We start from the raw sequence: 13,459 nt of genomic DNA on the forward strand, positions 1-13,459 counted from the left end.
CCTGAGTCGCTGTGTCTCTGACTCCACTTGCTCTCGGTGGATCTTGCACTGCTGCAGTAGGTCGTGGACTATTTTGCCTTGCAGTTCCTTCGGGAGGTGTAGCTGCGAACGCTGCTCCCATGGCTCCACATCCTGCCATGGCCATGTTATACAACGCTTCTCTTGGATCTCCGGGAGGTGGCCTGGACGCTAGGATGAAAGCTTGCGTTGCCATGTATCCTGCTTCCGGTGTTTTTGGAATAATATTCCCCCTCGTGTCGATTGACATAAAAGACATATCGAGGTTTTGAATTAAAGTCTCTCTTTCTGCTTCAGGTATGTTTTGCAGTCGGGATCTTGCTCTCCTTCGAGCTTCTCTATGACTATCTCCCGAAGTTCCTGACTGTCGACTTAACTCCGCTCTTCGCCTGCTTGATGCGGAAGCTGCCTCCCTTCTTCTGTTCAGAGCAGCTGTCTGTTTTTCCAATTCTCTTCCAGCTCGGGCGAGCCTATACTGGTATGCTTGCAATTCTTCCGCCGTAGCGGTTGTCGCCATTGGTTCTGAACCATCCATAGCTCTCGCGGCTCTATCCCATGCTGCTTGTGGAAGTTGAACCCTGACACATGGTGTAGGCCCGACATATTTAGTGCCCAAACCTCGCCTTAGGTCAGAGGGATCGACATATGGATTTCCCAATTCGTCGAAAGCCTCTGATGTCTCCTCCTGATCGCGACTTGTTTCTCCAATGGCATAAACCTGGTGATATTTTGAATTCTGAACCTTGCTGGGTTTGGTGACACCATCATATAGATTGGTGAAGACCTTGCCCACGGTAGTGGATCTGTCGATGAAGTTGAAGCTGTCGATGCTACTCGAGTCATCGCTTATATCGGAGTCCGCAGATGACTCGAAAGACATGTCGCTGAAGATCTTGGTGAGCTTTTCACTTGTTCTGGTGTTGATGAAGCGCGGTGATGAAGTTTTCTCGTCGCTTGACTTGATTGACGATGTTGAGCTTGAGAAGTCAGAATCGACCGCCGATAATCCCGACGAGATCGGAATTTCGAGACGATACGCTCCTTCTTTCTCGACGCGGAAGTGGAACTTTCCGAACGTCATCTCCATGGGCTCCTCCAGATACGCATATGCATCCAAACGGGAGGGCGGGTGAGGAACAAAATCAACGAGACCAGTTTCGATCTGTTTACCTCTGTCCATGGCATTGCTTGCTACCGACGAAGTCGACGATCTTGAACGTGCCATCGAGATCAGCTCCTTGTCGCCTCTAGATCCCACAGACGGCGCCAATTGACAAGGTATTAACTTGTCAATGCCTACGGATTGTAGACTAGGGTTTCGTTGGATGTAGAGGGCAAGTAGATCTCGAAGGTTTCAGCCGAAAAGTACTCGACGAATATGAAACTAGGGTTGTGTTGACAGTAAATTCGATCCTTTCTTTGTCCCTCGACTCCCCCTTATATAGGAGGTGGAGCCGAGGGTTTCGTAATACACAAGTTTACAGAGTCCGGGAGGGTTTCTGACCCGTCCCGCAAGATTACAAATTATACTTCCTAATACAACTCTAGCTTTCCTTATTAACATCTTGGGCTTCCGAATCTTCTTATCCTTCGGGTCGTGGGCCTTCAGCAAACCCCGGGTACCTTCTTCGGCAGGCCCATTGGGGATGCCTATGTCAATAGCTCATGGGAAAATAGCTTAAAAACTATTGTGGTATTGAATATGTTGCTTATGTATCTTATTTCTTATAAGTTGCTTGTTGAGCGGTAACCATGTGTCTGGGGACGCCATCAACTTTTTACCTTTGTTGAATATCATGTGAGTTGCTATGCATGTTCATCTTGTCTGAAGTAAGGGCGATTTTCATGATCAAATGGTTTGAGTATGCATATTGTTAGAGAAGAACATTGGGCCGCTAACTAAAGCCATGAATCATGGTGGAAGTTTCAGTTTGGACACTAATCCTCAATCTCTTATGAGAATATTATCTGTTGTTGAATGCTTAAGCATTAAAAGAGGAGTCCATTATCTGTTGTCTATGTTGTCCCGGTATGGATGTCTAAGTTGAGAATAATCAAAAGCGAGAAATCCAATGCGAACTTTCTCCTTAGACCTTTGTACAGGCGGCATAGAGGTACCCCTTTGTGACACTTGGTTGAAACATATGTTATGCAATGATAATCTGTGTTAATCCAAGCTAATTAGGACAAGGTGCGAGCACTATTAGTATTCTATGCATGAGGCTTGCATCTTATAGGATGTCTTATACATAACACATATGAATTATTACTACCGTTGACAAAATTGTTTCTATGTTTTCAAAATAAAAGCTCTAGCACAAAAATAGTAATCCATGCTCCCCTCTGCGAAGGGCCATTCCTCTACTTTATTGTTGAGTCAGTTTACCTACTTCTTTCTATCTCAGAAGCAAACACTTGTGTAAACTGTGCGCATTGATTCTTACATGTTTACCTATTGCACTTGTTATATTACTTTATGTTGACAATTATCCATGAGATATATATGTTGAAGTTGAAAGCAACTGCTGAAACTTATATCTTCCTTTGTGTTGTTTCAATGCTTTCTACTTTGAATCTATTGCTTTATGAGTTAACTCTTATGCAAGACTTATTGATGCTTGTCTTGAAATTACTATTCATGAAAAGTCTTTGCTATATGATTCAGTTGTTTAATCATCATCTTTACCATTGCTTCGAATCACTTCATTCACTTCATATGCTTTACAATAGTATTGATCAAGATCATGTTGGTAGCATGTCACTTAAGAAATTATCCTTGTTATCGTTTACCTACTCGAGGGCGAGTAGGAACTAAGCTTGGGGATGCTTGATACGTCTCAAACGTATCTATAATTTCTTATGTTCCATGCTAGTTTTATGACAATACTTACATGTTTTATTCATACTTTATATCATTTTGATGCGTTTTCCGGAACTAACCTATTAACGAGATGCCGAAGTGTCAGTTCCTGTTTTCTGCTGTTTTTGGTTTCAGAAATCCTAGTAAGGAAATATTCTCGGAATTGGACGAAATCAAGGCCCACGATCTTATATTTCCACGAAGCTTCCAGAACACCGGAGAGGCACCAGAGGGGAGGCCCAGGGCCTCCACACATGGTGGCGGCGCGGCCAGAGGGGAGGGCGCGCCCCCTGGTGTGTGGGTCCCCCAGACCCCTTCCGACTCCGTTTCTTCGCCTATATAAGTCGTCGTGACCTAAAACTTCGACACCAATAAGCCACGGGACGAGAAAAGTTACGCAGCCGCCGCCATCGCGAAGCCAAGATTCGGGGGACAGAAGTCTCTGTTCCGGCACGCCGCCGGGACGGGGAATTGCCCCCGGAAGGCATCTCCATCGACACCATCGCCATCTTCATCACCGCTGATGTCTCCTATGATGAGGAGGGAGTAGTTCTCCACCGGGGCTGAGGGCTCTACCGGTAGCTATGTGGTTAATCTCTCTCTCATGTACCCCAATACAATGATCTCATGAATTGCCTTGCATAATTGAGATCCATATGATGAGCTTTGTATCACTATTAATCTATGTGCTACTCTAGTGATGTTATTAAAGTAGTCTATTCCTCCTTCATGATGTAATGTGGACAGTGTGTGCATCATGTAGTACTTGGCATAGGTTATGATCGTGATCTCTTGTAGATTGTGAAGTTAACTATTACTATGCACTCTAGAGTTACTTTATATGAACTCCGGAATTACTCTCTATGGTGTGACAGTGACAGTGTTTGCATCTTGTGTGATTCCTTAATTTATGATGTTGTGGAGCTTGTTTACTCCGGCTTGAGGGTGCTCTCGTAGCCCTACACAATGAATGGTGTTTGTTATCCAACAATAGAGTCTTTGAAAGTAGCATAAGAGAAGAGAACTTATTTATTTATGTGATCGTTGTTGAGAGTGTCCACTAGTGAAAGTATGATCCCTAGGCCTTGTTTCTAAGCATTGAAACACCATTTCCAACAAGTTCTGTTACATGTTTGCTTGCTGCCATCTTTATTTCAGATTGCTATTACCACTCATATTCATCCATATTACTTGTATTTCACTATCTCTTCGCCGAACTAGTGCACCTATACATCTGACAAGTGTATTAGGTGTGTTGGGGACACAAGAGACTTCTTGTATCGTAATTGCAGGGTTGCTTGAGAGGGATATCTTTGTCCTCTACCTCCCTGAGTTCGATAAACCTTGGGTGATTCACTTAAGGAAAACTTGCTGTTGTTCTACAAACCTCTGCTCTTGGAGGCCCAACACTGTCTACAGGAATAGAAGCGTGCGTAGACATCAGGAAGCTTGGTCATTGCACGTGGGAAGGGGCAAATCATAAACCGCTAAAGTAGCGTGTGACAAAAAGGAAAGTTAGATGTAAAAGAGGGCAAATTGTAGAGTGCCAAAGTAACGAAGAAGAGCGACGGCGAGCTCCTTTCCGGTGCCAATGTGTTCCATTCCGACGCGAACATGGACGAGATGCGATGGATCTACAGTGGAGTGGTGGAGGGGAGCTTCCGGAGAATAACCACCTTCCACCTTGGTCGCCGCCATCGACAGAGACATGCGACCGGTAGGAGATTGAGTTGGCGGCAGCCATTCCGTCAGCTACGCGAAGGGGACGGGAGTATCGTCCAAATGGAACCACTCCAACGAACCGGTTTAGAACCATATCTTAGGCATGTTTACACTTTCAACCATTGAACCTATACCTGAGCACACCCAAACCAGCTTTTGGAGGAACCGAACTAAACCAACAAAAATTCATAAACGTGTAAAAACTAAACTAATACACATGTTTTAGTAAGAATCATTACCAGGCTTGTGGTTCTTGGTGGGGCAAATTAGAGATTTGAGTGAGTTACAATTAATCAACTTATACAAAACATTTCTACTTATGTACAACTTGGTATGACATTTTTTTATTAACATAGGATTCATTTTATTATGTAAGGGTATATCCTGCATAATAAAAACCTAAATAAATAATGTAAATGTGTTTCCAAATATAAAGGTACCTTATTTTGTTATACAAGTTCACATTTATCATTATAAATAAGTTTTATTATGATAATTGTACTGTATTTTCTCACAAAAACTATTTTTTAATTTTTTTGGAGAATATATTACATCGAATTTCACCATAAATAGAATGAACAATATTTATAATTAGCATCCTCAACATATGACCCTTGCCTATGTTGGAAGAGTGATCAAAAGAATTACAAATAGATTAGTAGAACTTTCCGGAGTAAAATAAAAATGAAGTCATAGTAAACATATATTAACCAATTCACGAAGATATATATATATCTTTTGAAAAAATCTTTGTAGAATAAAATCCATATCTAATTGCTAAGTTTTCTAAGAACCGTCACTTTTACGGGCCTTCCTTTGTGAATTGGTTAACTTGGTGAAAGATAATCCACATCCTATTTTCGTAGGAGGGGGTTTAAACTTGCTAAGATTTCCACATGAGAAGAGTAAAGGTAGATTTGATTTTTTTCGAAAATGAGCACTTTATTACTTAAAGCAATAGACCCGGCCTCTGCATATCTAAGATGCACACAACCGCACAATTATCTGTTACAAAACCACACTGATGTACGGAAAAGACAACAAAGTTAAAGGAATGATAAAAGACTAGCTAGGTGGATCCAGCCGAAGATCACGCTGCCACCCATGTTGGGAAAAAATATCCCTCGCCGTGTCCTCCAATCGTGAAGATACCTCCGCAAAGAGGTCTCGATGCTCCACCTGCTACAATGCCACCCAAGAGCGGAGTGTAGCTGTGCACCGGTAAATGACCTGCATAAAGGAGGAAAAAATATTATTGAAAACCTTGCCATTTCTACATAGCCACAACAACCAAACAATTGCAATCGCTCCCATCCTAATAAGAAGTTTAAACCTTACATCCACACCATTGAGCCAGTTGCCAAATATATTGGCAACATTACAGGGTGGGTATAGGGTAGATCCTATTTGAACGGCTAACCATATAGACCTATCAAACTTACATTGAAATAACAAGTGTTTGATAGTCTCATCATGATGACAGAAAACACACGTTTTTTACTTCCATGCCAGTTGCGTTTAGCAAGATTATCTTTAGTCAGAATAACCCCACGACGAAGATACCATGCAAAAACTTTTGTTTTAAGTGGTATCCTCATCTTCCAAATTTTTGAGTTATTATCAACCGGAATATCAGGCTGGATAAGAGCATTGTACATGGAGGCTACTGAGAATGAACCATTCTCGGTAAGATTCTAGCAAAACACATCCGTTCCCTGCGTCAATTGAACTAGCTCAAGACGCTGTAACAATTCGTATCATGAGGTTTGTCTGGGACCGAAGAGGCTTCTTCTAAACGCCACATTTGGTGGGAAAATTTCCATCACCTTAGCGATAGTATCACTCTTGTGTCGCATAATATTATACAATGCCGAATATTGTTCTCGGAGCGTGGTATTACCTAACCATTTATCCTCCCAGAAACGAATTTCCGATCCATCCTTAATAGAGAAAGATCCATATGAAAAGAAATACTTCTTTGTGTCCATAAGACCAGCCCAAAAATAAGAATCTCCCGGTTTCCAAAGAACCCGGGATAGAGCTTTTGAGCCAATATACTTTCTCTTGAGGAGTGTTTGCTAGATACCCTCTTCGGTAAGTAGCTTGGATAACCATTTACCGAGAAGTGCCCTATTCTTGATCCTGAGGTCTTGTATACCAAGTCCCTCATGATCTTTAGGTCGGCAAAGAACACTCCACTTAGTTAATCGATATTTACGCTTCTCACTATCCCCTTGTCAGAAGGATCTTGATCGGAAATAATCCAATTTTTTAAGACTCCTCTATGAAATTGGAAGAAAGATATCATATATAGTACCATATTACTGAGTACCACATTTATGAGCAGAAACTCAATTCGGCTCCCGGGTGCGTATGATCCCTCTACCATAAAAGCATATTTCCAAGTGTTAAAAAAATTTGACAAAAAAATTTACATTTACATCTCCATAATATATGTGTGTTCGTCAAGTTTCATGAAAAAAATGATATTTTTGTAGTCTACGTGAAAAAGAAAATTTATCTTGTGACAAGTCTTTGTTTTAGCACCGAATTTTGTCTTTTTACACACGCCACACGACAAGTCGATTTTTCGTGAAACGACTTAATTTGAGAGCGCGTAGCACATGAAGATGTACGTGCAAAATTTTTGTTTCAGTTTTTTTTTTTGACATTTCAAAATATGTCTAACACGCATTTCAAAATAAAGGAAGCATATGCTCCCATGTGCCAAAACATCACTCCCATTTATGAGTACTAATCTTCCTCCCAAGGTACTTTCTAAGCCGAGATACGGGAAACTAGACCGTCTACTCATAGACCACATATTGGGAATCTAAATTTTCACTGGTCACGGTATGGACCCTAGCACGCACAGAGACATTGTTAGATCATGCTCCTATATATATTGTTAACCACGAGAATACCTAGACCACGGTGTAAATGCATGTTCGGTCAATGAACATGTCATGGATAGTTTAATCATTGTTAATTTGAAGACCCGCCGAATTAGTTTATTGGACAGACTCTTTCAGAGGTGCTCATTAGGCATGGGCCCTGATCCTGTGCAGGCAGTGCGGCAGCACATGCCCCCGATTGCTTGGGGCCCCATTCAGATGAAGGCCAGGTACATAGAGCGTAGCTAGCTTTCACCGATTTGACCGAGAATGAACAAAATCTAATTCACCCCTCCTTCTCTTCTTAGCCTCTTCATTCTCTGTCCCCAATATCAAGTCACGCCTCCTCAATCTGGGCGGAATTAATGGATGTAGCGATCTCGATTTTCTGATTTCCATCAACTTCCTCCTCAACGATGAGTAGAATCCTCTTCCTATACATCTGCCTTAGGTTTCCTTATTCTTGTTCATACCATCTGTTGGGGGGATGACCCCCGGTATGCCAAAGGCATGCCAAACCGGATGGTTTGAGCCATCAAGATACCGGTTCAATGTTCATTCCGGAGTACAAAGTTAAACGTTTGGCCAAGTAAATCTATACCGGTATCCCCAAGAGGGGTATACCGGAATGAGCTAAGAAGACACCGGTTTACCGGTAAGATGTGTACTGTAGCACGTCGGCAGGACTGGTCAAAGATTCTCTCGAGGGCTAGAGGACAAAGATGAGCTAAGCAAAGTAGCTTTAAACGAAGCCATGATGATAAAGAAGAGGGTGACGCTGAAAGCATCCGGAGGACGTCAGCCTCCCTGATAAAAGAAGATACCGGCGTCATCTATGATTAAAGTAGCTTTGTAAAGTAGTTTGTCTATTCAAAGATGCCATTAGGGTTTCTTCCCCTGTAAGCCACCCTCTCCCCTATATAAGGAGAGGGGGCACACCCCATCGCGGGTATGTACAAAGGGACACGACGAACCTTGTATGCACAAACCTGTAATCTGTTGAGATCAATGAAGAGAGAGATCTAGAGCTGAGTTCTTCCTTGTGTCTTTCTTCTTCTACCTCTGTCTTAGGCCAAGTTCTTGAGGAAAGCATCCGGAAGTTCATCCAATCTAATCAAAAACCCTCCCCCGAATCCTCTAGCGCCCATTCGGCCCCAACTTAAGCCATCCTATGGCATCTGTCTGTTCACCACGACGACAGTTGGCGCCCACCGTGGGGCAGGAAGCGGCGCTTGCTGGAGTTCACATTCGGGCGGGTCTCCTTGACGTCACCGGTGAGCGGACGGTGTCTGCGCTCGTGCAGCGCATCTACTCCATGGACTTCATCAACGACCGCATCATCGAGTTCGGCAGCCACCGCATCTACTTCGGCACCGTCCCTGTGCGCCAGCGCCTCTCGCCGGTGCTGGTGGCACCGGACCCGCCAAGGTGGCTATGTGCTGGCCGCGCCGCCGGCAGCGTGGAGGTCATGATGGCTTGCGCGGTTGGTGCTGGCAAAGAAGCTGTAGAGGAAGGTGATGGGCGTGCAGCATCGACCCGTCCGGCCAAGCCTCCGCTGGAGCGCGACGCGGGCGCTGCGGGAACATCTTCCGCACCACCGGAGACACCACTTCAAGCGGCGATGAACGTGCTGTCGACACCCATCGCGCAGAACATCGACCCGGCAGCAGCTCAGGCGGAGCTGGAGGCAACGCGCAAGAAGCTGCTTTCCGGAGGCGCGGACATCATCCGGGCGCAGCGCGAGCTGAACCTAACCCTACGTGAGTATAACGCTGCCCATGGCTTTGCTTCAGTTAGTGCTCAGGCCGCTAGGGTGCCGGAAAACCGGCTTAAGGCTCGCAATCTAGATCAAGATTTGCGTAAGGAAGTTCTTGCCGGCAAGAGTGCCTCTGTATCTTTGAGCATCGTAGAGAAACCTAAGTATAGTAGCCCGGATAAAACTATAAAAGCTGCTAGGGCTGCTATGGAGCTGTGTGAATCGCTTAGCGGAGATGCCTTAGCAAAATAGCAAGATCGTGTTAGAGAACTGCTTGATGTGATTCAGGAACAAAATGCTGAGCTTGCTAGAGAGAACAAAGCAGCTGCGGCATCAAAATCTCTGCGTTCGGCAAGAAACGCCGGAAGCAAGTCCCAGGGACAGGCATCGTCCCCTCATCCGGACAGAAGACGATAAAAAGAAATGAATGCACAGCAGATGACTGTGTACGATCTGGTCCTTGCCGGAAAACAACAAGCCGGGCAACACGATGCCGGTAGAAAAAGCCAAGAGGCGGATCGAGGCTACGCCAAAAGAGGCTATGCCGGAAACAATCATGCCGGTAGACATGGAACCGGGCAAAATTATCGAGCTGCAAGGGCAGCGTATGAAGATGAGGAAATGCCTCCCCCAAGGTACCGGCAGGCAAGGGCCGCGCTACCGGAACATTACGATGAAGCTGATTCGACAACAGAAAGACTCACGGCATACCGGAACCCATTGGGGATACGCGTGGGAGAAAGACACCTGCCAGAACGGGATGCGAGGCACCGTCTAGATAGAGTGTATTTATCTGAAATGATCGAGGCAGAAGGTCCTCCGGGCCCAAAATGCTTTGGTCCAAGGATCATGAAAGAGGAACCATCGGTTCGCAACTTTCAATTGCCCCGTGACACAAAAACGTATGATGGCACCACTAGGCCGGAAGATTGGCTCGCGGATTATGTGACCGCGGTGTACGTTGCTGGCGGCGGGGAACCATGACTGGTGGAGGAAACCGGCGTTGGGCCGTGAGAATTGTACCATCTTTCCTGGTAGGTGATGACCCACAAGTATAGGGGGTTGATACGTCTCCGACGTATCGATAATTTCTTATGTTCCATGCCACATTATTGATGTTATCTACATGTTTTATGCACACTTTATGTCATATTCGTGCATTTTCTGGAACTAACCTATTAACAAAATGCCGAAGTGCCGATTCTTTGTTTCGGCTGTTTTTGGTTTCAGAAATCCTAGTAACGAAATATTCTCGGAATTGGACGAAATCAACGCCCAGGGTCCTATTTTGCCACGAAGCTTCCAGAAGTCCGAAGAGGAGACGAAGTGGGGCCACGAGGTGCCCAGACCCTAGGGCGGCGCGCCCCCCCCCCCCTTGGCCGCGCGGCCCTGTGGTGTGGGGCCCTCGTGCCGCCTCCTGACCTGCCCTTCCGCCTACTTAAAGCCTCCGTCGCGAAACCCCCTGTACCGAGAGCCACGATACGGAAAACCTTCCAGAGACGCCGCCGCCGCCGATCCCATCTCGGGGGATCCAGGAGATCGCCTCCGGCACCCTGCCGGAGAGGGGAATCATCTCCTGGAGGACTCTACGCCGCCATGGTCGCCTCCAGAGTGATGTGTGAGTTGTCTACCCCTGGACTATGGGTCCATAGCAGTAGCTAGATGGTTGTCTTCTCCCCATTGTGCTTCATTGTCGGATCTTGTGAGCTGCCTAACATGATCAAGATCATCTATCTGTAATTCTATATGTTGCGTTTGTTGGGATCCGATGAATAGAGAATACTTGTTATGTTGATTATCAATTCATGTCTATGTGTTGTTTATGATCTTGCATGCTCTCCGTTATTAGTAGATGCTCTGGCCAAGTTGATGCTAGTAACTCCAAGAGGGAGTATTTATGCTCGATAGTGGGTTCATGTCTCCGTGAATCTGGAGGGGTGACAAGAACCTCTAAGGTTATGGATGTGCTGTTGCCACTAGGGATAAAACATTGGTGCTATGTTCAAGGATGTAGTCACTAATTACATTACGCGCAATACTTAATGCAATTGTCTGTTGTTAGCAACTTAATCTTGGAGGGGTTCGGATGATAACTTTGAAGGTGGACTTTTTAGGCATAGATGCATGCTGGATGGCGGTCTATGTACTTTGTCGTAATGCCCAATTAAATCTCACTATACTCATCATAATATGTATGTGCATGGTCATGCCCTCTTTATTTGTCAATTGCCCAACTGTAATTTGTTCACCCAACATGCTGTTTGTCTTATGGGAGAGACACCTCTAGTGAACTGTGGACCCCGGTCCAATTCTCTATACTGAAATACAATCTACTGCAATACTTGTTCTACTGTTTTCTGCAAACAATCATCTTCCACACAATACGGTTAATCCTTTGTTACAGCAAGCCGGTGAGATTGACAACCTCACTGTTTCGTTGGGGCAAAGTACTTTGGTTGTGTTGTGCAGGTTCCACGTTGGTGCCGGAATCCCTGGTGTTGCGCCGCACTACATCCCGCCGCCATCAACCTTCAACGTGCTTCTTGGCTCCTCCTGGTTCGATAAACCTTGGTTTCTTTACGAGGAAAACTTGCTGCTGTGCGCATCATACCTTCCTCTTGGGGTTCCCAACGAACGTGTGAGTTACACGCCATCAAGCTCTTTTTCTGGCACCGTTGCCGGGGAGATCAAGACACGCTGCAAGGGGAGTCTCCACTTCTCAATCTCTTTACTTTGTTTTTGTCTTGCTTAGTTTTATTTACTACTTTGTTTGCTGCACTAAATCAAAATACAAAAAAATTAGTTACTTGCATTTACCTTACTTGATTCATCATGTTTCCTTTTAATTTTACCACGAAAGACATACCGGTAGGACGTGGGTCTATAATTGGGAGAAATAATATAGAAGAATTCTTCAACCATGTTAGTACCATTGACGATTTTGAGGATAGACACTTGGTAGACCTTGCCCCTACCTATGAAATTGCTGCTACTGCTTTAGTTCGCATGTTGGAAACTAAATTTTTTAATCTCAATCCTATAATCCAACACATGTTTCTCACACTTGGTGATATGGAAGAAGGGGAAAAGAAAGATTTTGTTTTAGAAACCCTTCTTAGAGAATTTGGTGGTATAGCGAGAGAGGCTAGAAAGGTCTTTGCTAAATTTAATATGCTTGGTTCTTACACCAATTTTGTTAGTCTCTTTGAAAAGATGGATATGGATAGAATAAAGTACACTAATAATATTAATGATGGAGGGGAGATCAAAGCACCAATACCATGTAAACTCTTAGCTATGAATGATGCACTAGAAAATAACTATGCTTGGCTTGTTCCTGAAAATTTGTTTGATGAGAGTAGCACGCCTAAGACTAATGAAAAGGGAGATGCTAAAACTTATGTATCTAATATACTATGCCTGGTTGAGAAAACTCCACACCCCGCTGAGAATGCACCACCCTTTGATAATACTTGATACACACTTTCTGCGCCTAGCTGAAAGGCGTTAAAGAAAAGCGCTTATGGGAGACAACCCATGTTTTTACTACAGTATTTTTGTTTTATATTTGTGTCTTGGAAGTTGCTTACTACTGTAGAAACCTCTCCTTATCTTAGTTTAGTGTTTTGTTGTGCCAAGTAAAGTCTTTGATAGTAAAGTAAGTACTAGATTTGGATTACTGCGCAGTTCCAGATTTCTTTGCTGTCACGAATCTGGGTCTACCTCCCTGTAGGTAGCTCAGAAAATTAAGCCAATTTACGTGCATGATCCTCAGATATGTACGCAACTTTCATTCAATTTGAGCATTTTCATTTGAGCAAGTCTGGTGGCCTAATAAAATTCGTCAATACGAACTGTTCTGTTTTGACAGATTCTGCCTTTTATTTCGCATTGCCTCTTTTGCTATGTTGGATGAATTTCTTTGATCCATTAATGTCCAGTAGCTTTATGCAATGTCCAGAAGTGTTAAGAATGATTGTGTCACCTCTGAACATGTTAATTTTTATTGTCACTAACCCTCTAATGAGTTGTTCTAAGTTTGGTGTGGAGGAAGTTTTCAAGGATCAAGAGAGGAGTATGATGCAACATGATCAAGGAGAGTGAAAGCTCTAAGCTTGGGGATGCCCCGGTGGTTCACCCCTGCATATATCAAGAAGACTCAAGCGTCTAAGCTTGGGGATTCCCAAGGCATCCCCTTCTTCATCGACA

The sequence above is a fragment of the Lolium perenne genome, chromosome 6, assembly GCF_019359855.2.
Source record: "Lolium perenne isolate Kyuss_39 chromosome 6, Kyuss_2.0, whole genome shotgun sequence".
NCBI classification, from domain to species: Eukaryota; Viridiplantae; Streptophyta; class Magnoliopsida; order Poales; family Poaceae; genus Lolium; species Lolium perenne.